Here is a 26,593-nt window from a genome sequence, read left to right as displayed (position 1 = left end):
ATAGATGAACTCTAGATAGGGCAGAGGGGTGAGAGGGGAAGGGAGGGGGCATGCAGTTAGCAATGATGGTGGAATGCGATGGTCATCATAATCCAAAGTACATGTATGAAGACATGAATTGGTGTGAATGTACTTTATATACAGAGATATGAAGAATTGTGCTCTATATGTATAATATGAATTATAATGCATTCTGCTGTCATTTATTTAAAAAAGAAAGAAAGAAAAAAGAAATTACACTTAATAAGAGACCAAGCACCAATTGGAGGGTTGGAGAACTCAGGTTTGTTACACTGGTGGACCCAGATGAGCCAGTGCTCGGAAGTTCTGGGCCCTGAGCTGAGGTTACCTGGGGCTTTTATAGGAACTATGACATCATTTCTTAACCATTACGACATTGGTGGGTTAGAATTCTTGGCCTTCGTAACCAAAGACCTGCACAGGGAACTCATGGTAAGTAGTTCACAGGTGTTAGAATCAAGGCAGTGAAACACCTGTGAGTGTTCTCAGCAGGTCATCACGTCCTGCACCACAGGCAGCAGCTCCAGCTGACTTGAGTTCCCCTCCCTAAGAGCCATAGTTCTAAGAAGTAAGCCCGCCAGGCTATAGTTTAGACAGCAGTTAATTGGCCTAGCAATTCAGTGACGTCATACATCCTACAGAGTTCAGAAAGCTTCAAAGTATAAGAAGAAATGACTCTTTTTACAGACCCCTGTCTGCCTTGAAAGCCTGTCACAGGGATGTTTGCACATCAAGAGAGGGAGCTGGCCACCGGAGGGTCCCGCACCCCAGGGCTCCCCACCTGCACACCTTTGGCTTCACTTCCTCCCTCCTGTGGGGCCCCTCAGCAACTGCGAAAGCCCTGGAACCTAAAACCATCACCTGGTCCCTGTGGCCCCAAAACCCCGGATCATGCAGGTGCAAGGCGGAGACCACTGCGGGCTTCCTCGCGCACTGCGGCTGGTCCTGCCACACCACTGGACCTCACTGGCCCCTGGAGGTACAGTCTGGCTTCCACAGCCACTGCTGTCCAGACTGGAGATGGCCTGCTACTGAGTGGAGCCTGTGCTGCCCACCGGGCCAGGTGGCAACCATGCTAACGAGAGTTTTACAAAAGAAGAAGAGTTTATTCACGACATCCAGCATGGGGAGGTGGGAGCCCCATGCATCAGGCCCACCTCCCAGGGACAGGGTGTGGGGAGACTTATAGGATAAACGACCAGGGCAAGCAATGGGCTGCCCATGCATAACTGAGTGCTGGGACCCTTCCTGGGACATGTGTGCAGAACATGGCAGTGTCAGTGTGCTCAGCGGGTGGTGGCCCTCTGGCCTCAGGTCACCCACGGGACACCCATGCAGGCCCAAGAGGAGGGTCCGTGGTTTCACCCTCTACCATAGTGACTCGTGTGTCACAGGCGCTGGCTGTGCCAGAGCTAACGGGAGGCCCTGCATGTGACCTTCTATGTGACCTCTGAAAGTGGGGATAAGAGCAAGGGACAATGAGCAAAGCTGGGCAGCTTCTTGGGCTTCCTCTCCCTCACCTGCACCTGGACCTCCTTGAGACTGGGGGACACTTTGTCTCCAACCCCATTGTCCCCAGCCCCTCACCATCTAATACCGTCCACCTTGGAAGATACAAGGTGGTCCTGGGACTGCCCTGCAGGGACAGCAGACAGCTAGGCCACCTGTGGACACACGCACTGGCCAGCTTCAGGAGTGGCTATATTAATCTCTTTCCCTCACCACAAGGAGCAGGAGGATGGCAGTGAGTTTTAAAATGTAACTGGCGTCCCTCAGACACCCCTCCAGGAGCCCAGGAGGGGCCGCCTGGGGTAAAGCCTGCTCTTCCTGTGCCCTCAGTGCCCATTCTGCTCACGCCACGTCAGGAGGCTCCCAGGCCTGGGTGCGCCTGGCTCGGGTGCAGTGTCAGAGCTCTCAAGGTCATCTCTCTGCACCCTGGCAGGCCCCCTGACGGCTGTCGGGAGACACTGAGTCCTATGTGGGTGCAAGGGGTCAGAATCAAAATGGAGTCCCTTGTGCCAAGCCCCAATCAAAACAAATAGATAAAGCCCAGAAGTTGGAAGGAGGGGGTCTCAGGCACGTGTGCCCGATGACAAGAACTAATTGTTGAAGACTGCCAGGACCGCAGCCTTGCACACAGCCACGGCCACCTTACCCAAAAAACTCCTGCGAGGACATCCACCCAGCCACCCTTCTGTCCTGTAGCCAAGGCTTATTGTCAAAAGCCTGTGCAGTCCTCTTTATTCTGCCTTGAAGTATTTCCCCGTGCCTTGCCATCTCTGAGCACATGCTCTGTTTATCCTGACTGAACGTCCCACGCAGCCTTCTGCCAGGCTTGAACCATCACCATCGTTCTCTGCAGTTCTCTGTGGTTGCTACAGGTGCAGGTGGTACATGACCCCACCAGGTCCTGCTGTGCTCTTCTGCCTGGGCCTCTGGTGGCTACTGGGACAGTAGCTGAGTTGATAGAGAAATCTGAAGAGTTTCCTTCAAAACAAATCCCCCCAGTTAACATCTCATGTAAGTAATACTATAAAATATTTATAAATACTGAGTGACATTCTTCAATGTCCTGTTAATTTTTTTATTCAATTCTATGTAAAGATGAACTCAAAGAGAATGTGTATCTTCACAACACTGAGTCTCCGATTCAATAGATGATGTTCTCCTGTCTTATTCACGCCTCATGTGTCCCTTGATAGAATTCATTCCCTGCAGATCTATGCCTAGAGCTTGGGTTTCGAATGACCTGCTGTCATTTTGAGTGGCACACCTTTTTACCTCTTAGGCTTGTTCCAGCATGTTCAGGGTGTGTTACTTAACCTCTTCCTGCTTCCCTTTCCAGCTTGAGTTGGTGTTAATGAGAGTGGCATGTCACAGAGTTGGCACACGATTAGCTGACCTAATTTTCATAAAGTGCTTGGCTATAATGCTGGGCTCGTTGGAAGCACACGTGTGATGGTTAAAATATTTTAAATAGAGATTATAATTTGCATTATTTTCCCCAGTTTGTCATGTCTTTTGACTTTGGTCGTGTGTGTGTGTGTGTGTGTGTGTGTATAGTGTGTTTATTTTCTAATTTTTTTCTTTGTGAAAAACAGACTCATACACACAAGCTCAAATCTACTAAACACTGTCATGGATCTGTGTCTATTAGAAAGGCCCATCCCAACTCCAGGTTTCTAAGGAAATGCTCCATGCTGTGCTCTAGTACACCAATGGCTTAAGGTCTGACATTTAGCCCTCTAAGCCCTGGGGAAATACTCCAGCCACTGCTGTCACTCGGTGTTGGATGGTCCCCCGCTGTGTCAACTCCATTTACTGAAGAGTCCTCCTTTCCAGTGGCTTTCGATGACCTTTATCACATTCTGAACCTCTGCATGCACTTGGGTCTCTTTCCGGGCTTTCTTTATGCATTTTATTTCTCTTCCATTACTCTGTCCAAGCTCTACCATGTTGTTTCAGAACAGATTTATTCTGTCCTAATAGCCATCATGAGTACTTCTTTATATTTCCACCTTTTTTTTTTTCTCAAAGTTTTCATCATGGCTATTCTTTTTTTTCCCCATATTATAGAATTCCTCCCACAAATATAGTCTGATTGGAATTTTTACTGGGATCACAGAAATTTATAATTTATGTTAGGGAGCCTTGATGGCTTTCTGAAGTGGAACTGTCCTATCTAAGAAGAGGAAATGTATTTCCACTTGCTAATTTCTACTTTTGTACTTCTTAAGAATATTTTCAAGTTTCCTGCATATTGATCTTGTTTGTCTCTTATTAAATTTGTGTCTATGTATTTATACTTTTTTGTTGTCATTTCAAATAGAGCCTTTTCTTCCATAAAATCTTCTAATTATTGTTTGTGAATATGAAAGCTGATGATTTCTATTTACTAACTTTGTATCATGCTTTTCTGGTGAATTCCTTGTTTGAGATTGGGTTTGCAGGTATACAATTGTACCTTGCACAAATAGTGATAGTATTTCAAATTTGAAGCCTTTATTTTTTTTTTCCTGTCTGATTACATTGTCTACTACCCTAGTGTAGTGCTTAGTAGTAATGGGCATTCTTATTTTGTTTCTAACTCTAAAAATGGATACTAGTGTGGCTGTGGTTGTAGCTCAGTGGTAGAGTACTTGCCTAGCATGTGTGAGGCACTGGGTTTGATCCTCAGCACCACATAAAAATTAATAAATAAAATACAGGTATTATATCCATTTACAACTAAAAAAATTTTAAACAACTGATACTACTTTTTGAAAGAGATATAATTTATTATGCTGAAGAAGCATCCTCCTATTCCTATTTTATTGGGAATTTCATGAAAAACTTTTTTTTATAATTTTGTTAGACATCTTTTCATTGTCTATGGAGGATATTATGATCTATTGCCGTAAATTTAAGAACATAGTGAGTTATGTTATTAAGTATATTGAATCATTTTCATCTCTGAAATAATCTTTTGCTCATGGTGTCTTTTAATGTGCTTTGGATTAGGTTTGCTCATATTTTAGATAGCATTCTTCTAACTATATTTGCAAATTTAGTCAGTCTTTAGTTTCTTCTTCTGGGCAGGCTTGGAGTGTTGCTATCAATGTTGTGCTCATTTTACAAAAAGAATTTGGATGTTAACCTTCTCTCCCAGGCTGTCGATATGGAGTTGTCTACTCTAAAACTCTGGTAGAATTTCTTTTAGAAACTCTCTGGCCCCAGAGTTTTGGGGAGGCAGTGCCTTGATAACTTTCTCTGGGTCTTCTCTGGAAATATTCTGTTTATATTTTCTACCTTTACTTGGTCAGTTTTGATAAATCATAATTCCTTATAAAATTTTCCATCTCTAATTTTCTACATTGTACTTAAAAGGTAAGTCTTACGATTTTTCCCATTTCTAATGTTTTTATAGTTATTTTTCTACAATTGTGTTCCATATTTGTTTGCCTTTACTCATTTATATAAGATTAGCTCATGACTTATCTTCCATGGTTCTTTTAAGGCATTAAGGAGAGATTGCAATAAATCACCGAGTCAATCTTTAAGCAGGAGATGGAACATGTATTCACAGTTGGCAGTCCAGCTGGTGGGCCAAGGGGTAGGCTCAAGTCTACACCCTTCCACCCCCTCCTGGGGTTTGAGGACACCTTTTATAGTCCCAAACCATATTTATCATAAGTGGCTGTTGCTATGATTCAAAACCATAAACAAATGTCATGAGATCTAAAATCCTAAGCAGAAGGGGGAGTGGGTCAAAATCTCTCTAGTTGAGTACAAGTTACTAACATCTATTCAATCCATCTCTGAGAATGTACATTGTCTAAGAAAAAGGAGACCCAGAGAGAGAGCACTTTTACATTGTATAAGAATTGCCATTTTGTGTTGCCAAACATGTTATGCTAGGCCACTTTTGGTGGGCACAGAGGCGGGGCTTTCCCAGGGAGAAGCATTTCTTACATGATGTGGAGTCTCAGGGCAAAATGGAGTCAGTTTGGTCATTGCCCATACAGCCTGGCTCATAACAAAGGATTTCCTTTTCTAAAGGTTTAATTTGTTAGTTCTACCATTTATGGCTATTATGAATTTCTATTTAATTTTATTGATTTCTTCCTTCAGCTTTCCTTTAGTTTCTGACTGATCTCATTCATTTTCATTCTCTTTCACGTTATGTCCACATACATGGCGATCCATGTTCCTCCGAGCACTGATTTAACTGGATCTCATACATTCTGACATGTTGTGTCTCACTATTTTCTAGAAATGCTCTAAGTTTTCTCTTAACTTCTTCTTTCACCAAAGAGAAGTTTATGGGAGATTTTTGAAGTTTTCCAGTAACAAGGGCATTTTGTTTTCTGACAGGGTTCACCTGCGCTTTTCTGGATTTTGATTGTGGCTGCAATGTGTCTAGAATTTGAAACTAGATTTTCTCTGTGGGCTTCCCATGGCCACGTGACACGGTGCTTGGAAAGGTGTATCCTTTCCTTAGCCACAGCCTGTTAGGTCTCCGTCTCCCCTGATCCTGTTTCTTTGTGAGTCCTGATGGATGGAGGCCCCACCCACCACAGCTGGGCTGGTGGAAACCAGTCATTCTGACCTCTCCCCACCCTTTGTTCCTGTCCCACGGATCCTTTTGATTCTGTTTTCACAATTGATCAAAGCTTGATCCGTCCTTTGAACTCTCACTGATTTCCTTATTTACCTCCTGGTTTCAGTCTCTCCCACCTGGATGCCACCTTCTCCACTCTTCCTGCCTCCGCAGTCCCCAGGGCTCCCCGAGCCTGCAGGAGAAAGTCCAGATTCAAGTGCTCAGGACCACCAGTCTGAGCTGAATCTACCTCTCCCACTCGGCACCTGCTCCCCTCCTGTCTTCGGGTCCCCTGCAATCCAGCTCTGACCTGGAGTCAGGGACGACGACCAGGCAATCACTGGCACGGCACACCTGGAGCAACCAGAACCAATGTGGCTGTGCCAGCTGCTGTGGGTGGCCTGATTGGCCCCACCTAGACTGTGACAGGTGTTAGGCTGACAGGCACCACTGTGTGAAGCCTGGAGGGAGGTGACTCGGTCGCCATGTCACCATGATGATGACCTGCCCTGGGCACAGGCACTGAAGAGCAGCACGCCAGGCTCCTGCAGCAACCATTCCAAGGTCCCACTAAGGTTCGGCCAGGATTGGAGACCTGCTCTTCCCATGTTCCCTCTCCTGCTGTCTCATACTGAGACCCCCGGGCTAGGTCGCTAGAGCTGACAGCATCTCTGAGTCAGAGACTCCGTCCATGTCACACTGACTCAGGAGATTCTTTTCCAGGGAGATGTCCAGATCCATCTCCAGCTTATACTCATATTGCCGTTTGTTAAATCCTTGATAATTGTGGAGGCATCTGCTTATTTTATTCACAGACTGGTTTTATTCATTTATTTTATTTTTTTCTCCTTGGTATCACTTATGAACAATTGCTTCATTTCCTTGGTCCATTTTTCTGCTTGGAGTTCAAGTCTTCTTTGCTGTGTTACTTTGGTAAGCTTCTCACATGTTCAGGGCATTGAGGCTCTGTGTGTGAGATGGGGGAAGTCACATAGAAATTGTCAGGTCTGTGATGGTGACTTAGAACAAAGCAGCCCAGGCAGGCGGGAAAGAAACATCAACCAGGCTCCCGTCAATCAGCGGGATCTCCTGATTAACCAGTTAATCCTGGAGTTCAGCCAGCTCCCCCACCAACTCCAGCAAGGGACAAGGGACTCTAAAAACACCTTTTCTTGTCCCAAGTCCCTCCTTTCCTGCTGTGAGCCCTGTAAAACCCCAGTTCGGTGGAGATCCCTTTCTCCTCAGACCCTCCTCCTGTCCACTGTCCTGTCTGATCGAGTTCTGCGGGCTGTGTGTGTGTGTGTGTGTGTGTGTGTGTGTGTGTCTCAAATCAAGCCTCTGTTGGTGGCCTTTTAAAATCTGCCTCCTTTGGTTGTCGCCTCTTGCCCCATCTCACAGAAATGTCCACCCTTGGCCCAGAGCACTGAATCACCCACTGGAAGAAGGTCACATTCTCCAATCAATGGGTCACCCATGGACTGGATTCCCTCCCCTTGAAACCCAGGGAATCCCCAGAGAGAGGGTAAAAGATAAACCACCAAAATGTGGAGTCAGGAAACTTGCTGACCTCACTTGGGAGGGAGACCCGGGGACAGAACAATGACTCCCCGACTTTTCCTCTGGGCTCTTGCTCACCTGCCCCCCCACCCCCCAGCTTCCTCTGTTGGCCCCAGGACTCCCTGGAAGGACTTTGCTAAAATGCACATTTTGATTCTCTAGACCTGAGGCCAGGCTTTCTTTACTGTCATTTCTCCTTCAGTCCTGGAGATTAGAGTTGGCGGAGTAGGGGTTCTATACCTGAGCTACATCCTATTTCATTTCACTTTGAGACAAGGTTTCGCTAAGTTGCCCAGACTGGCCTTGAACTTGTGACCCTCCTGCCTCAGCCTCCTGAGTTGCTGGGACGACACGGGTGCACCACTGCACCTGGCTTGGGACAAATCTTTCTGGCAACCCTCCGATGAGACAATGCTGCTGAGCCATGGGCCCTCTTTAGCAAGTTCTGTCACCAGGAAAGAACTGTCACTGAAAGATGGCCCGGGGAGGGGGGTGGGGAAGTGCCTCCCCTCAGCACAAGGGGTTCCTTGGCTTATGAGAGAGAAGTAAGCACCAAAGACACAGAGACTGACTGATTCAGGAAAAGGGAGGCATATTCAAGGGAGAATGCTGGCTACCTGGAGAGACGCTGCCTTGGAGGAAGGCAAAGAAGACGAGTTCAGGGGGAGAACACAGCCATCTCGAGAGTGAGACTCTTGGGCTCCCAGCTCTTCTTCTACAACAAGCCTGGCGAGGGCTGAGGATGGGGTGGGATCTAGGGATGACATCAGCCTGGCGCTCACAGGACAGTTCATGGTGATCGGGTCATTCTCAGGATCCTTGGTCTGACGAGCAGATAATGTTAGAAAGTCCCCCAAACTAGAGGTGTCTTAGAGTCTCCCATCTCCCTCTGCTTCCCCTGTTCGTCGGTGGGCTTCCTTACTGAGTTCCAGGTGCTGATCCTAAAAGTGGTTTTTTTGGCAACATGAAGATTCACAGATTCCCTAGAATTGGGGAAGAACAGCCCTGAGAAAGTATGTGGAATTTAAATTAAAATATTTCCTGGTCCTTCCTTTACATCTTCTTCTCCCCTCCCTCAGGTATAGGTGCCACCCTTCCCCAGCCTCCCTCTCATGCTACCCCATCCCTATGCCCCTCCTCCAGGCCAGCCAGGCCTCGCCTCCTCCAGGAAGCCCGCCCAGTGCTCCTGACGTAGGAAGAAAATCTCCACCAGGCCACGACCCTAAGGATGTGGACGTGCCGGCTGGGGTCCCGGATCACCGGCACCCTCCTGGGAAGCTGGTGGTGGGTAGGGTCACCACGGGATCCAGCATGGTGACTGGTTCCTGGAAGAACACATGACTGGCTGCTTGTGAGTGTTCTCCTATGTTTTCTGCAGCTTTGTAAAAACTTTTTCAGTTTCCAGACAGTAAACAATTTAGGTGTGTGGATGTGTGTGCACGCGCGTATCTTGAGGTCTGTTCTGCATCACATGAAGCAGGCCAGAGACCCTGGCCCAGAAACCCTTACCATAATTAAGCAGATCCTGGAGTTCAGACCCCCACTCATTTGTGGCATGTAACTTCTCTTCTTAGAGCTTTCGGCACAGGACACCAGCTGTCAGTAACAATCTGCAGAAGGCACTGGTTTGCAGCTTCCTCTGTTTATAAATGCCAGGTTTGCAGAAAAACCTGTGCATCCTCTGTTGTCGAGAGGATGGAACGAAACCCTCTTGGCATGTGAACCTCCCGGCCCCTTCCCCACACAGTGGGTGTAAAGTTCAACGAATTGCTGCACTCATCGTGCAGAAGAACTCTTACGCAAGAGCCACCTCTGAACCCTGCAGTCAATAAACCTGCTTCCCGAAAATTCCTCAGGTGTCCAGCCTCCTCTGTCCCATGTCACACACACTGAGCAAGAGCGTGTCGACTTCTTTCCCAGAGAGCTGCTGTTCTCCCCACCAATGCCCCGGTGCCCGCTGAGACTCCCACCATGCCAGCAGAAGGACACTTGGAGTGAACTCGCCTGACCCTCCAGGAGGAGGGCCCCCGACTCCGTCTTTCCCTGGGAGCGTCTCTCTCGGGATTCCTGATGTGGGCAGCCCGACCTGCTTGGTCCACAATGCGTGTCTATGCACCCTTCCAAAGGGGCTCAGGTGCCAAGTCTCAGGCCTGCTCTTCGTGGGCTCCCAAGGAGCACTTCTCTGACCGGGGGCCGAGTGGCACTCTGACCATACTCCCTGTTAACATGGGATGTTAACCCCCAGCTCCTGCCACCATGGGCAGTTTATGTGACAGTCACACTGCTGGTTACCCTCCCCAGCACTTAGCATGTCCCCTGGTAGATGGTCAGTACTTGGAAAGAACTCTTTAATCAGACGTATGAATGACTGAACTATGAATGAGCATGTTTGTTTGATAAGCTGAACTCTCAGAGAAACAGGTTTTCATACCAGCAGAGTTGATCCCGTCCAGAGCAATAGCCCCCAAGAATGGGAACGCCTCTTGGTCTTCACTGGAGAAACTCCAAGGCACTGGGAAAAGCAGGGGAATTTGCGTGGGTCACACTGTCAGAGGAGGGAAGGAAGGAAGAGGTGGTTCCTTCGGCCACCACTGCAATAAACCAGATTCTTACCTGCACGTGCGCTCATGCACTCCACCACTCCACAATAATTCAGAGTCAAAGACCCTATCTTCATGGCCCTTGGAGCCAGCAGAGGGGACAGCACTGCAGCCCACTAGCAAGTCGCCCAGTGAAAGCCGTGGAGGCGGGCAAGGCAGAGAAGGGACAGGGACCTGGGCAGGGGAGGTGTTGGCTGACTCCAGCGCACAGGGCCACCAGCTCAGTCCCTAATGCTGTGTCCACTTCCACCATGTCCCCCTCCCTGACTTCCCTCTTCTTAAGGTCAATCTTGATATCCCCAAGGGCGGCTGGAGGACTCCAGAACTGGTCTCATCCAGAAGCAGGGTGGTGGCCTTGCAGTCCTGCAGTGGGTACGGCCACCAATTGCGTCCTGAAGAGTGTGTCTGGTCTGTCCGACTCACATTGCTGTGTTACCCATAACCCCCCGGTTCACACAGCAGAAGCTTGGCCAGCACAAGGGGAAGAGCCGTCTCTGGCATGGCAGCCACTCGCTGGCCCCACTCCTGACTAGGACAGTCGAGGGCTCTGCTCATCCACCCCACCCACCCTCCCAGTGAGACCCCTCTAGGTGCACCTCACCCTCTCACCTGGCCGCTCACCCCACAAGCTCAGCTTCAAGCCATCACCACCGTCCTGTCTGGAAGGAGCAGCTGACCTCTCCAAGGTTTCTCACGTTGACAGTCTACATGCTTTCCTGGATTCAGAGGGGAATCACCATTTTAATAATAAACTAATCCTGTTAATAATGTTTACAGGGAAAACAGCCGGCCCCGGTGGCCTGGCAGTCTCCCTGTGGTGACGCACACACGGCACCAGATCTTGTTACTATGACAAGACGGTCAGGGCGTCCTCTCTCCTCCACCCTTTGTCATCACCTTCAGTGGTTCTCAGATGGGCACTTTTCCCTAGTGACTTTGTTAACGGTCACAACTGGGGCATTGGCACTGACCATCTAGTGGACAGAGACCAGGGCTGCTGTTCGACCTCTGACCGTGCACCAGGCAGACAGCTCCAAATATCAACGTGCCTGGTGGAGACACCTGCATACCAACGCAGCGGACCTAACTGTCTACACACTAGGGTCCTCTGAAAGATGCCAATTGCTAGGGCCCCTCCTACACAAATGATGTCACAATCTCCAGGGTTAGCACTGGTTTCACACATTTTAGCTGTGCCCTGTGATTCCAAAGTACAACGCTGGCTGAGAATCAATGGCCTCAACTTGCATTGATTAAGAGTGGGAATTCTGAGATGGGTCAGAGGATTGGTATTTGGCGACTTCTAATGTTCCCTCCCATCACACAGCACAGACTTTTGCTAACACCAGCAGCCAGTGTGAAGCAGCCTAAAGACAAATGACCAGGTGGCCTGCTTGGCGGGGACCTGGGTTTCCAGGCCTCTCCCCATGGGCACTGTGGCTGTGGATGTGCCCTGGTGCTTGGGAGACAGCAGAGAGTCTCGTCCACTCTTTCCAGGTGACTCATGCTTCCTCATCGCTGTCACTGTAGGCTCACTATTGGCTCAGGGATTTTTGCATGTCATCTTCTTCAAAATAATGGATGTGGATAGTGAGTCATCAGCATAGTCTTCCTGTTATGGGTCAGAAAAGCAAGAGAGCAGAATTAAGTGAGTCAGCTAAAGAAGCGGCAGATCTAAAATTGGAACCTAGAAATTATAACTTCAAATCAAAGGTCGTCACAGCCACTGTAAAAAGACAGCATAGAGGTTTCTCAAGAAATAACAGTAGGTCCACAAGATAAACGCTCCATCATCTACTGACACATAGAATCTGGCATCAAACCCACACAGGCAGAGAGTAGGGGGGTTGCTGGCAAGAGCGAGGGGCAGAGAGAAGGGGAGATGTGGATTAAAAGGCCCAAAGTTTCAGCTGGATGAAAGGAATAAATTCTGGAGCTCAACTCTATGCACAGCAACTACACTTAATAACAGCACATTACACTGAAAACTGGTAAAAGAACAGATCTTACATGTTCTATATACACACCAAAATAAATACACGAGGTGATGGGTATGTTACTGAGCTTGACACAGTGATTTCACAAGGTATATCAAAACATCGCACTGTACACTCTAACTATAAATAACTGTCAATTATGCTGTGACACAGCTGAGGGGTGGAGTCGAATAAGGTCCTCACATTAATCCATTGCTTTCCATAGAGTTTATTTGTTCCATTCAAAATGCATTGAAAGTTTGCTACACAGTAAGCACCACGTTAGGAACTGGAGGGTACGAGCCTTACAGAGCTCTAGCACACAGTAACTCAAGGCTCTTAGGTGGGAGATAACGGAACAGACTTTAATGTAGTGTGGAAATGGCCACAAGGCGCACCATGGTGGGGACCCTCATGCCACCCTCAGTCTGAGTCCCGGCACTTGTGAGACCCTGAACACCTCAGGACCCTTCTCAGATCCCGCCTGCCCCAGCTATAGAAAGGGTACTCCAACTCCACCTCCCTGAGTTGCTGTGGTTATCAACTGGAGTCTCAAGACACAGGCCCAAAGTAAAGTGTTCCTTCAGTCATTCACCTGACCAGTCATGGCATTTGAAGGAGGGAGGGGAGGAAGAGAGGGAGGAGAAGGACTGGGCTGACCAGATTCAATGAAAAAGCAGTCTTGTTTGTTTCTCTCCCCAGAAAAAAGGCAGACATTTTAATTGAGTAGATTCTTAGAATTTTCTTGTCCCTTTAAAAAAAGAAGCCTGTGTGTGTGTCCACCTGCTGCCCCTGATTCAGGTGGAGGAGGAAGCACACCCTTTCTGATCACCTCCAGATGTTTCCATGGTAAGAACAACACAGGGCCGGTTCCTGCGAGACTGGTGTGATGCAGCATAGCAAGGAGCCAGGTGGCCATTCCCATCAGGCACCTGTCCCTGGGTTCTGCACAGCGAGGTGAAGAAAGGAGTTAAACATTTTTCTTTCACAAAACCATTTTCTCCTGTCAAAGCCTGAGCTGCCACATGCCTTTCCCGTCAGGCCGGTGGCCTGGTAGTGGGAGGTATGGCATCCAACACTCTTCCTGTGTCTCATCTGTACCCTGGGGCCTGAACTTCAACAACAGTCACTAGTCAGGACCAAGAACGTTGGTTTATGCAAAAAATGTTGTACCCCAAATATTGGTTTATGCTGGTCCCGGTGGAATCCATTTTGAGGTCCCCAAAGACCAGAACTTCAAAGATACAACATATACATAGCCCAAGGGAGTGGAAGCACCCACTGCATGTGGCCAGGTGGCTGGAGGTCAGACCCCAACAGGGGCTTGTCAGGACAGCCACTGTTCTATTAACCAGGACCAAACATTCATCTTTCTACCACGGGGGAATTTACTGAATAACAACCAGTTCCCCAGCTACATCACCCTCACCGCTGCAACGCACTGCGTACTTTTACTAACACCTGAACCACTCCAGTCACGTCACACGTTACACACCTGTATCTACATAGGACATACATATAGGTGATAGAAGGAAAGGTTATGGTGGCCACAGGGCAAAGGCAGACAGCAGATACAAATGCCAAAGAGTCACTGCAGGTGGCCTGACGGGATTATGAACCAACCAAAGAATTTATCAGGGAACAGAATGTCCCAGCAAGAAATTTATTCTCAGCCAGGGTCCAGCTGGCAGGCATTTTCAAAGTGGGCCAAAGCAGGGAGATGGGGCTGAGCTGAAACGCGGGGACCGAGAGTCAGAGGTTCCTCCCCTGTCCATCCTGTGAGGTGGTTCGGATGCTGTCATGACAGATCGGTGTGTGCCACCTAGGCAGCCTCAGTGCTCCTCCTTGTCTCAGGTGAGGGCGCTGCTTCAATCGAAGGTCTGGTGTGTTTGCTGACCTTATGGACCTGGCTTTTCTGATATGGGGTTGATAAGCCCATGTAGCTTTGCTTCTGATTTAACTTGAGAAGTTCACAGGTGGCCATTTCTATTAACACAATTAATTTATCCTTTTGTGCCTTATGGTTGTGCCAAGCAGATGATGGCTGTTCACTTGTACCAACAATGCACAGAGACTTCCACCCCAGCACTCAGAATGGAGTAGCAAACTACCACTTTATCAAGTGCAGTAACTTGGGTTGGGCACAGCCTGAAAACTGTTGATACCTTATGGAATGACACCCAGAAGGCCACTGCCTGCTCTCCACAGGCCTCTGTCCAGCTCCTGAAGGTTCTCCTACTCTGGGTTTGGATCATCACTGCAGTGAAAGGGAAAACACTCCAAGGCGGCTGTGCTCCCAGACGTTTGTTCAGCGTATCCTAATCCCTGGGTGCAGATGGCAGAGCAGAGCCTTCCTCCCATCCTGCAGGCCAGCAGAGACTGCTGCCCAGTGCCCCCAACCCCACTTTGTAACAAGGACAGGAAGTGAGGCAGAAGGGAGGTGTTGGCATAACTACAACCCCCTTCCTTTCCCCCACCCCCACTTTATGAATACTGTTCTTAAGAAAGAACTTGCCCTCCAGGATACCAGGTCATAAGGGCTACCCCACCCCTATGGCAACGCCATGATTTCACTTATTACAGCTAACGATTCAGGAGGAGTTGCTGCTGCTCTTTTTCCACGGGAGACAGCCTGACAGTTTCCTGACAATAAATCTGCTTTTGCCTTTGCTCTTGGTGTTTGTGTGATCAGTCCTGGGCCAGTTTGCTTTTGGGAGGAAATAAAGCCAAGAGCATTTTCACAGAAACACCATGATACGAACATTAATTTTTAAAGAGGCTCAGCCAAGACTTAGCTTTTTCAGTATTTTGGTTTTTAATGAGTGACTACAAAGGAGCTGAGGGCATCAGTGAGAAGCAGAGCCCTGGCTTCAGGGAGGCGCCAGGGTGACCTGTGATTTCCAGCGCACTGCACAGGCCTCGGGTCCAGAGGGTCACATACGCCCCAAAGCAGCTGCAGCCCTAATCACAGGAGCTCTCACCCTTGGCCTACTTCCCTATGGGAAGTCCGGGCAGGTGGCCTGGAGGCAGGGTGGACACTTGGGAAGGCCTCACCTGGGTCCGTTCTCTGGGTAGCGGATGCCCCCAGACCAGAGGGGAAAGCCCTGCGCGCTGCGCCCGGGACGCATGGAGAAGCCGAGGCGTGGGGTGGGGGTGGGGGCGCCGCGGGCAGAGAGTGACACCCCGGGGGGTGACGCGGGAAAGGTAGGAAGCACGCGTGCCGCATGGGGCGGGGGGCGGGGCGACCAGGGAAGACCCAGAGGCAGACGGTCGGGAAGGACGTGGCGCGTGGCCGGGGGCGGGGCCGCTGCGGAGGGTGTGGCCGGCGGGGGCTCGGAGGCCCGGAGCGCATGGCGGGGACCCGGCGGCGCCAGCTTCCCCCGGCGCGCAGAGCCGGGAGGCGCGGACGAGGTGAGCTGGCGCCGGGAACTGGTTGCGGTGGCGTGGGGATGCGGGGTGGGGCTGGATGGAGTAAGGAGGATGCGGTGGGGCGGGTGCGGGGAGTGGGAGATGGGTTGGGGCGGGATGGGTGCGAGGAGGGTAGGGTGGGTGGAGGCTGTGGGGACAGGGTGAGGTGTAGGGGAACAGGGGCAGGGCTACCGTGGGAGATGCCTTGGGAGATGCGCAGGCGTGTGGCACCTCGTGCTGAGACCTGCGAGGAGCCCGCTGTCACCCTGGCTGGCTTTCCAGAAGTCTCTGCACTTCACAGGGGACCCCAGTCTTCTCTCCAGGTCCTTCTGATTCAAACCCTTGCCACTCTACACCCATCCCGGAGGGGCCAGAAGAGTGCCCCAGCTGAAGCCTTGCCCAAGACCTGCTTTGTTCAGTCTGTAATGGTGGCCCACCTTGGAGTAGACCCTGACACCGCCTGGGCCACAGAGAACCACGTTCCTGGGAGAGGATTCCAGAACCTTCCACAGGGGAGGAGTGAGCTTCTGGAGATTGGGTCCTTGTGCTTTCTCCTGAAGACATTGGACAGCATCTCAGGTTTTCACCAGGGGCCAGTAGAAGGGCTCCCTGGGAGCAGGTTGAGGACATGTGGAGAGAAGTGACAGGTAGGGAGGCCAGTTGTGCTGTAAGGAAAACCAGTGCAGGGAGGGCTGTCAACGCCGAGAGGGAGAATGAATGCAAGAAGCCAGAGGCATCAGCACAGCCTGGCGGCAGGCACAGGCAGGGTTCAGGAGTCGGGCTCAGGTGCCTCCAGGTGAGGTGGACGCACAGAGGGGATGGCCTCCATAGCAGCACATTTCCTCCTTTTATGCACCGTTGCATTTTCAGTTCTCTGTCAATTTGGGAAGGAAATGATTTAAAAACACGTTTCCCAGCCAGAGTCAATGGAACTGAGATCCCCTGGGACCCTACCCCAGGCAGGGCAGGCCTCTGCAGTCTGAGCACCAGAGTGGGGTACTTTAATATACCTTAAAGGGCAGCAGGAAAGAAAGTGGGGTCCAGGCAGTATGCCCTTGGCTTGTGCAGTGAGGATTTGTGGTCAGTGGAGGCAGTAGCAGCTCTGCCATATTGAATGCAGCCCAACATGGGAACCACATACCACATGGAGTTCCAGAGGTGTTTTTTAATTCCTCCCCTTCAGACTCCTACACATATGGTCAGGATCTTTTCTGTTTTGTTTTTCAAAGGATTGACCTTAAGAAACATCGCCCTCTCCTCCGGTTACTCAAGAGGCAGGGAAATTGCAAGTTCAAGGCCAGCTTGGGCAACTTAGCAAGAATGTCTTAAAATTTAAAAAATGGAAATGGCTGGGTTCAATCCCCAGCCCTGCGAATTAATTCTACTAATAGTGACCGTTCGTGGCTTCCTGTTTTCATCCAGCGTTGTTCTCTCAATCAGCACAGCCATTCTCTGTCCTCCGAGGTGGGCGTCATTCCTTGTCTACAGAAGCCAGGCTCAAAGAGTTAAACAGCTGGCCCCAGACCACCCAGCTGCTGAGGGGCAGAAAGGGAGGTCTGGGCCTGCCTCCAGCTTCCTGTTCCGCCTCTGCAGAGCCTCACAAGGATGGCTCGGGAAGAGTGACCAGCGGCAGCAGAGGACAGGCGTGTGCTGATGGTGTTCTGGTTGTTTGGGTCTTTTCACATGATGTGTCCCAGACAAGGTGTAAGCCAACAGCGAAGGTCCTCAGCTCGAAGGAGTGTGAAAACAAGGAGGAAGAGTAGAGTCAGGACTGCCCAGACTCCGGGAGGCAACGGAAGCACGGACCCTTCCTTGTGCATTGAGGACCTGGTGACTTCTCAATTTGGATTCAGCTTCATGAAAGGGGCCATGAAGTGTGGTTCCTGGACCTGGGACACTGAAGCAGGGTCAGGCAGGTGGCCTTGGGTTACTAAGGGACCCTGTGTACATCCTAAATGTGACAGCGGGTGACTGGAGATCTCCGCTGCTCTGCCTGCAGGTCTAGCCACACTTGTGACCTGGTATACTGCAGTGCTGGTTGACATTCTGCTCTTGGCCAAAACGTCTTTACCATTCTCTAAAGGGACGACAGATGTTCAGCCTCCTCTTGGAGTTGTGCCCTCACTTCTGTGACAGTCAGGTTCATGACAGTTGGGTGCCATGCTCCCCACCCATGAGTCATCCCATATGCAACAGCCTCTTCCATGCCCAGCTTGAATTCTGCTTCAATTCTGTGTGAATTAAGCTCCTAGTCCCACCACGCTGGCCATGAGCAACACTGTGGTGGAGAAAGCACGTAAGAACCTTAGGAGCAGCAGGGTACAGACAGCTCCAGTAGCAAGAAGTCAAATAGTCCAAAAATGTTTGTGCTCCCCCAAATGTCACTCATCCATTGCCAGGTAGATTCCACAGCTGAGGGCATGACCCAGTACTTGGCTTCTGCAGATGACATTTTCCAAATGAAAGCCTCAGAGTCACCATGGATTTTCTTTACAGATACCTCTGCACCTTCAGGAGACTTGCAGGTTGCCTGGCAACCAGAGGAGGCCGGTCACGACTAGATGCTTCAGCACCCAGCTTAGGCCACTGGCCTGGCAGACTCCCCTGAGAGCCGTGCCTGTGTCCACAGGCTGCATCATCAGGCATAGAGACTTGGAGTAGCCCCAAATGGCACCTGTCCGTCTTCTAGTCAAAAGAAGGGCAGAACAGCTGAGTTTCAGCTGTCAGTACACTTTGGACAGCTTCTTCTGGGCCTGTTGCCACAGAGATTCTAGGGTAGGTCCGGGTTTCCTGCCAAGCCAAGCGCACAGGCTCCTGCTGTGAGAAGGCGGATGACAAGGGGCGGGGGCTGCGGTGCTCACCCAGCCCTCCCAGCTGTGGGCTGCTTCTCTCTTCCCTCCCTCATCTTACTCCAAGGCATGGTCTCCTCCCTGTCCTCGCCACCACCCCTAGCTCCTCATGCTGTGCTTACAATGGGAACCTCCTCTCCACCCCAAGCAATGCCTGTGCCTCTCTCTGGCACCACCTGACCCCATGCTGAGGGCCCTTGGGGTCCCTGCCTATGCTCCACTCCACAGGTGTTGTGCCTGTCTGAAGGTCAAGCCTCCCTGGGACCCGTGTGCTGCGGCCTCTCCTCCCACATCTTTGCACAGTCCTGTTCATGGGGTGCCTCTGGGCCTGACGCAGTGCATGGTCTCTGGTCAGTGCCAAGTCAGCCTTTGGCCTGTGGAATTGAAGTAGGACCTGTACCTTCCACCAAGCTACTGTCTGCGATTCCGGGCCCCCAAAAGATGAACCTGGGCTGCCTGCAAGGTTGGGCAAGCTCAGAAGAATCAGCCCTTTCCCCATCCTGTTCCCAGCATGCACCCAGAGATTGGGCTTTCCTTACGGCTGGTCACACAGATGTCGACATGGTGCTCAGAGCCTCAGAGCACAGGTGAGCCGATGTCAGTAACAGCAGTGGAGCCTCCTAGCTGTGCTGGTGCGTCCAAGTGTCATCCCATTGACTCTTAACTATCTTGAAAAAGATACTATTCCCATCCCACACATAAATAAATAAATGATAAATAAAACTAGGTTCGAGATGTTGAGTGTGTTGTTCCAGGTCCACAGTGTGGCCTGGAAACTGGAGCGAAGCCCGGTGTCTGCCTCCAGGTGGCCCTGGGTGCCTCTGGTCTGCAGGACGTCTGCTAGGTGTTCCAGTCTCGGTCTGAGCCAGTGGTTCTCGTGCTGTGACCTCAGGATCCCTGACGCACCTGACGGGCTTGAGGACAGTGAGCTGGGGTGCATACGTGCTGCTTCATTCTGTTCTGGTTCTAGCTATTGATGCTCATCGTACCAGAAGTTAAAAGTGAGAAATTAGAAAAACGTATACTTGTAGATTTATTTTAAAAGAGCAATAACATACCCATTGGATGTTGGTGGTAATATTTTCATGAAAAACAAATCTCCCGACAGGATTAAGGGAGTGGTAGCTGAAGGGGGGTAGGGTGTAGCTGGAGGGGTGGGCACTGGGGACGTGCCTTTGGGGTATATATTTTGTGTCTGGTGAGTGGAGTCTCTCTCTCTCTCTCTCTCTCTTTCTGCTTCTGATCATCATGTGAGCCGGCTCCCTCTGCCACACAATTCCACCATGATGTTCTGCCTCACCTCGAGCCCAGGGGAATGGAGCCTGCTCGCTCTCTATATAGACTGAGTCCTCAAATAAACTTTTCCTTCTCTCCAGTTACTCTGGTCGGGTGTTTTAGTCTCAGCAGTGAAAAAAGCCGACGAAACAAAGTGATAGATTATATAAGGTTCATTTTCGCATAGAATCTGAAAATGAATTTTTGAACTTTGTCATGGTCAATGTGTTCTTGTACTTGGCCCTTTGGTGGGACAGTTTTGACCCTGCACAATTCTATATTATAATCCGTCATTTGGAAAATGAGGGCCACCGAGTCATCAGACCTGCCCAGTGTACAGCAGAAACTCCCTGCCAGTCCCGAGAAGGGTGGGAAGGCAGCGGGCCCTGGGAGCTCCCCGGAGGGCCTGGAGGGGCACACTGGGGCCCCTGCAGGCCTGCGGTTTGAAGGGAGTGGTCCTGAATGCACAGCCCGTGAGAGGATACTGATCCCAGAACTTCAGGAGAAAAGGAGCCTATGGAGTTTAGTATGTGACACTGGGGAAAGGCACACAAAGACACCGCACAGAACACAGAGCAGCAGAACACCCTCTGGACTCCTTGTGTGTGTGTGTGAGATGTCTCCACTCACTGTTCTGGGGAGTGCGTGGGACTGATGACTACATCTGGCTGTCCTGGGGAGCAACTTGTGTACCCCCCACAGAGATAACCACCGGCCAAGGTGGTGTGGACTGTCCACCTGAGGTTGCCGTGGGATTGACAGAGTCGAGCTGGGGAGGCCTTCTGGGGTGGGCAGGGTGGAGTGGAGTAGGAAGGGCATCTGGGTTGCGGGAGGGCTGTTTCTCCCTGCCCTGCTGGGGGGTGGAGACAGCCTGCAGGGTGCAGCAGCCAGGGCTAAGACCAGGCCTGCTGCAGGCTGCACGGCGGGGGCCGCGTGAGCCTTAGCTCCGCTCCTGCCCGCTGCTGTTTTCACCTGCTGCCTTCCTGCTGGGCGCTTCCGCGGGTTGCTGTCAGTGCACACCGGCTTGCGATCCTGCAACCCGGCTGAGCACAAAAACACAAGCCAGTCAAACTGAAACAAAGTTTTATTTTGTGAGAGGCCGTGTGCGTCCCCCTAACAAGCCGGTCCACACACACGAGTGTCTCTACCGGACACACGAGTGTCTCTACCGGACACGGGGGCTCCACTTCCCCCGGAACACCCTCCTACCATCCTTCCCCAACCAATGGGAACTCTCCGGGAATCTTGTAACTTGAGTCCCCAAATGGGCCTAGGTGAACAGTAGGAGTCCAATTTCCATATGAATGTAATACTTTTGCAGTGGCTCCTAGCACAGGCCTCCTGATGGAGCTTGAGCTGCACCGGCCCCAGCTGTGAGTGTGCCCTTGTGACTCAGTGACCTGCCTGTTCAGCTCTGTCATCTTGACTCACTTGCTCCCCACTTGATAGCGTGATTTATTGCAGTATAATTACATGCCATAGATAACGCCAACTCTGAGCAGATCCAGCCCTCTAACTGTAGGATTCTGGAGGACTCCCTGGCCTTGGGAGGCTCTCACTCCTCCCTGCTATCAAGAGCTGTTCTGATATGCTCTTGAAGTTCATCCAGACACAGCGGGGCGTGTCTGTGATCCCGCGGAATAGCCTGCATGCCCTTGGCTCTTCTCTTGCTGCTGGGGGGTATTCCACCGTACACCAAAGTCTGTTCATCCGTTTTCCTGTTGGTGGGCTTTGGCCTGTGTGTGGTGTTTAGCTAGAATCAAGGGTGGCTTCCAAGACATCCTGCTGTGGACTGAATTGTGTCCCTCCTGCCTTGCCTCCCAAATTAATGTGTTGGGGCCCAGCCTCCCAGGGAGATGGTGCAGAGGTTTGTTGACAGGGCCTGGGGGTAATTAAACTTTTCCGCAGTCGTGAGAATGGGGACCTCAGAGCTTGCTTCTGCACTCTCTCTCTCCACCACACATTGAGAAGATGGAAATCTACAAACCAGAAAAAGCCCTCATAGGAAATTAATCAGCTGGGGCCTGGGATATCCAGTGTCCAGGACAGTGAAAAGTGACTGTGGGCTGTGCGAGCCACCCAGCCTGACATTTCCCCATAGCAGCACACTACTGGTCAAGCAGGAAACCTTGAGCTGGGAGAGGAGGAAGTTGGCAGAGCCTTCAGACCTGCTAGAACTTTCAGACACATGCTGTTAGCTGGCTGGATGATGATGACTGTCATAGGAAACAAAATTATATAGATATAAAAAGTACCATAGTAGTTTTGAAGAAGTACCAAGTAGAATTTCTAGAATTTATAGACATAATGACGACAACAACTTGGAGCACAGGTTTGACAGCAGATTAGACACAGCTGAACAGGTAGTTAGTGAACTGGAGAGCACAGTCCAAAAGGCTCTCTAGCTGATGGGCTTGGTGAGGTTCACCTCACTGTTCAGAGAGCAGAGCTGTTTGTAAAGCACTTAACACACCTCCCCAGTTGTGTGAAGAAGATTTCTAAGTACAGTTTCCAGAAGTCTAGGCCAATGGGCAGTTCTCGGGCTGCTGGTTAGGGAGGGAAGTGGTTAACTGCTCTGGAGGGGAAATATTAATTAAAATCCAGAGTGCACACACACTTGGATTTAGTCATTCACTTCTTATTATTTATTCTACATCTACCCCAGGCTTATGCCAAGGTGATGCCCAAAGGTGTTCATGGCAGCATTGTTTACATTGCTGGAAACCAAATATAAGCAAAAATGTCTCTTGGAGGCCTATTTAAAGAATTGTGGTCTATCTCAACAACAGAACGTAGAAGTTAAGAGCAAGGAAAGTCTGTGTGTGCTGACTGGGGTGCCATGGAACTGGACGTGCAGCTAGCTGCACGGCACCTCCTGGGGAAACAGAGAGGGAAATGTGTGAGTTTAGCCAGAATCAAAGGTGGCTTCCAAGGCATCCTGCTGGGACGGAGTTGTGTCCCTCCTGCCTTGCCTCCCAAATTAATGTGTTGAGGCCCCAGCCTCCCAGTGAGACGGGGCACGTGTTGTTGTGGGGGCCTGGGGTGTACCTGAGGTCGTGAGCATGGGGACCAAATGACTGGATCATGGATGTGGGCTACAGGCCCGGAGACGGCTCTGAGGGCACAAAGGGATGTTCGTACCTGGCTGTGTCTGGGGAGGGAACTCTGGGCTTGGAGCCTAGGACTTGGGCAGAGTGACAGCTTGTTGAATCCACTGAAATAGGCTTGGCAGGGAAGGTGCTCTTAGAAGAAGAGAGAGCCAGGGCCCAGGGGCAGGGTGGGTTGGAAGCAGCACATAGGACTCTTCAGTGCACTGCTACAGTCTGAATCTTGAATGTGCCCCAAAGACCCATGTGTCAAGGGCTCGGTGGTCAGGTTGTGGCACTCTTGGGAGGCAGGGGAACCTTTAGGAGGTGGGACCTGGTGGGAGAATGTTAGGTTATTGGGGACATGCCCTGTAGAGGGTTTGGGGACTCTCACTTCCCAGCTACCAGGAGGTGAGTACCTCCTGCGTCATACGTGCGCCATCATGTCTGCCTCACCACGGGCCCAAGCGACAGTGGGCCCCTGACCGTGCACTGAACCTCTGGAGCCAGGAGCCAGAGTCAGTCTCTTCTCTCCATCAGTGGAGTATTTGTCACAGTGATGAAAACCCCCAACACTTAGACACTTATTTTTTTCATTTAAAAAATTTCATGGATACTCTGGGAAATGCAAGAGGTTTTTTTTTGTTTGTTTGTTTGTTTTTGTTGTTGTTTTGTTTTTGTGTTTCTTTCCACTCTTTGCGCGCATAAGCGTCTGCTTTTACTTGTACCTTTTCACTTAATTGCATTTCATGTACCTTCCCCTATATATTACAAGTAATCTTGATACGTATGACTTTATGAGCTCCTGAGTAGTTTCCACTGATTAGACGCTATTTATGTCACCAGTCTGTCTGCCTGTATTGACTGCAGGTTTCTTCACACTCCTCACCCATCGCAGTGTACACAGCATTTCCTTTTTTTTTTTCCAGTGCTAGAGATTGAGCCCAGGGCCTCACATACACCAGAGGCAAGTGCTCTGTCACTGAGCTACACCCTCCGTCATAGCATTTCCACTTTTAAAACAGAAGCCCTTAGCTAGAGTCCCCAGAAATGTGACTTATATCATATTTTTCAAAGGCCATAGGAGTTTGCTAGGTTAAACTTGAGGAAGAGTTTGCTGTGGACCTTGTGAGAATGGGGAACAGGCTCTGGGCACAGGATCACTGAAGCAGAATGAATACAGCCCTCGCTGAGCGGAGCAGGTGAAAGGAGAAAGCATTCTCGCGGAAGTTCCAGAGGACACAGGTGAAAGGAAAGACATCTGGGTTTGTGGTCTGGAAACCCCCCGCCCCCGGAATATAAAAATCCATTGTAAACAGGTGAATTCCCCAAGGGAGGCCCAATAAATGAAATGATCTTGAGAAAGAAGATCAAAGCTGGAGGACTGTGTGCCCTGCTTTCAAAATTCATTACGAAATCACAGTGGTCAAAAGAAGTGTGTGACTGGTGCAAAGATGGACACGTCGATGGGTGGGATAGAGGGGAGAGGCTAGAGACAAACCCTGGCCTGTGGGGTCCAGGGACCTTCCCAGGAGCCAGGGACCCTCAGTGGCAGGAGGTCACCCCAGCAAACAGTGCCGGGCAAGTGGGACCCGTGTGCACGAGTGCGGACTTGTACTGTTTCCTTATTCCAAAGGCAAAAGTCAACACAAAATGGATCAAACATCGACGTGTAAGACTTGGAACCACTGAGTGGAGGGCATCGAGGAAAAGCTTCAGGATGTTGGTTTTGCAGTTGTTTCTTGGATGTGATGCCAAAAAACACAGGCAGCAGAAGCAGAACTAGAGGGGCCCCAGGTCACTGCACAGCCTGTGCGTAACGCAGGGCACACACTAGCGAGTGAGGGGGCAGCCCCCAGAGTGGGAGAGGACAGTCACCAGCAATGTCTGATGGGGAGTTAGTGTCCAGTATGTGCCAAGATTCCTGCAACTCAACAGCCACCAAAAGTAAACCCGGTTTTAAAATGGGCTGGAATGAGCTCTGTCTCTCTAAAGATCTCATAGACATGAGTGTCCAGCAAGCATATGAAAAGAGGTCCAGCCAGTCTTTAGGGAAATGCTCTAGTCTGTGAAGAGGCACTCCTCACCTCCATCCCACTGGACGCCTGAAGGGGAGAAGGTGTGGGCCAGGATGTGGGGAAACCAAACCCGCTGCCCTCAAGGGATCGCACAGCTCTGCAGCTGCTGGCCCGTTCCTCAAACAATCAAATTCAGAAAATGGCTCCCTAACCCCAGTGCCATCTCTGAGTGCATTCCCATGAGGTCCGAGAGGGGAAGGGGGAGATGCTTTCCCTCCCTAGGGCAGCATCCCGCAAGGTCGCCAGGAGGCAGAAGCCGCCCAGCATCTGTGGCCAGAAGAATGGCTGAGCCCCGAGTGGCCCACGCACACAGGGGTTCTACTCAGACTCACGAGGTCATTAAGCTGCGTGACATAGGCCGGTCACAGAGGACAGACTCTGATTCTCTTATGTAGAGCCTCTGGAAGACTCAGATTCACACAGACGAGAGGGCGGGGGTGGCCGGGACTGAGGGAGGTGGCCGGTCATTGTTGAACAGGGACAGAGTTTTAGTTTCTGAAGATGAGAACGTTGTGGAGATCAGTAACGTGCCTGCCTGACTCTACTGAACTGTACACTTAAGATGAAAACGATGGTGGATTTTATGTCAGATACATTTTTTTTTTACTATGATTTTTTAAAAAGTAAAAACGAACCCGAGATAGAAGCCCCACTTCTGAGCCAGAGAGAAGTTGAGCATGGTGGGAGAGCTTGCTTCCTGCCCGGCAGGCATCGGCAGGACAGGGCAGCTCACAGGTTGCACAGAACCAGTCCGAGGTGGCGTCCTGAGGAAATGTGCAGGCTAGGCCCAAGGTCGGGACCTTTGCTTCCTGTGGAGACTCTTGTCATCGTGCCCTCTGATTTAGGGGGACAACTGTGGGCATGAATTGAAGACTTGTGTCCCCAGTTTTCTTGGATGGCGCCCTATGGGGGCCCCTTGGGAGCAGAGATGGCAGAGGAGGGAGGGTCATGGCCACGGCACCTGCGACAACCCACAGGGGGAGGGATGACCCAGGTGGGCCAGGACCCTGTGTGTCATGTGGCTGAAGCCTCTGGGCTTCTTGGGAGAGGAGAAATGGGAGCAAAGCAGCATTGCCAAGCCAGGAGGTCTGAGCAAACATGCCCGCTTCCCCTGGACCTGTGCCCCCCGTGGCCCACGGCCTCTGGATTAGAGTGGTCAGGAGCACAAAAACCGGGTGGGTGCTGGGAATAAAAGTGGACTTGTAGGTGACCAGAGGGAATCCCTGTCCTGCTAATGTCCAGATGTCCTCAGGGCTATCTCCCCCGCATGCCTGCCCAACCCCTGCTCTGAGATTCCCTGGTCACTGTAACCAAAGGGACTGCCCACCTTGACTATGGCCAAGAAGCTGGGTATTGGCCTTGCTCTTTTCCCTGAAGTTAGTTTGCCATCAGTAAAGGAGGTGGGCACTGAGCTGGCCTGCGAGTGCACTGTTCTAACGGGGGCCTGGGTGCAGGGCACCTTGATTCTGAGACTCTGCCTTGAGTATAAAAGGCTCAGCCAGGTGTGCATTGCACCTGTTTTTTGTTGTAGGACATTAAATTGGAGCCTGGGGACACACAGCATTAAGAGGCACTGTGTCCTCCCTCTACAAACCCTGCCAGGCTTCCCAGGCCCTATCAGCTGTGGCCTCTGGTCACCCAGGCCTGGCTGGGCGTGTCTAACC

At 50.8% G+C, this 26,593-nt stretch overlaps 2 long non-coding RNA genes across 9 annotated transcripts; one reads left to right on the top strand and one right to left on the bottom strand.

Moving 5' to 3' along the window:
* Positions 1 to 6,900: 6,900 nt before the first annotated feature.
* On the bottom strand, positions 6,901 to 11,124 carry LOC144376508 (uncharacterized). Of its 8 annotated transcripts, none has more exons than XR_013437061.1 (6): positions 10,867 to 11,124; positions 10,271 to 10,431; positions 10,089 to 10,169; positions 9,167 to 9,338; positions 8,275 to 8,640; positions 6,901 to 7,066 (listed from the first exon to the last, which is right to left on the bottom strand). It is a non-coding gene; the product is annotated as an uncharacterized LOC144376508 (long non-coding RNA). The 8 variants fall into 8 exon arrangements; XR_013437059.1 differs by having other exon boundaries at positions 9,167 to 9,267; positions 10,867 to 11,115; XR_013437063.1 differs by lacking the exon at positions 10,271 to 10,431 and having other exon boundaries at positions 8,275 to 8,481; positions 8,580 to 8,662; positions 9,167 to 9,267; positions 10,089 to 10,202; positions 10,867 to 11,109.
* Positions 11,125 to 15,389: 4,265 nt separating this feature from the next.
* On the top strand, positions 15,390 to 19,865 carry LOC120890403 (uncharacterized). Its single transcript, XR_005734617.2, has 2 exons — positions 15,390 to 15,644; positions 16,871 to 19,865. It is a non-coding gene; the product is annotated as an uncharacterized LOC120890403 (long non-coding RNA).
* The last annotated feature ends 6,728 nt before the right edge of the window (positions 19,866 to 26,593 follow it).

This window comes from Ictidomys tridecemlineatus, chromosome 3 (assembly GCF_052094955.1).
Source record: "Ictidomys tridecemlineatus isolate mIctTri1 chromosome 3, mIctTri1.hap1, whole genome shotgun sequence".
NCBI classification, from domain to species: Eukaryota; Metazoa; Chordata; class Mammalia; order Rodentia; family Sciuridae; genus Ictidomys; species Ictidomys tridecemlineatus.
This window is presented reverse-complemented; position numbering and strand designations above follow the sequence as displayed.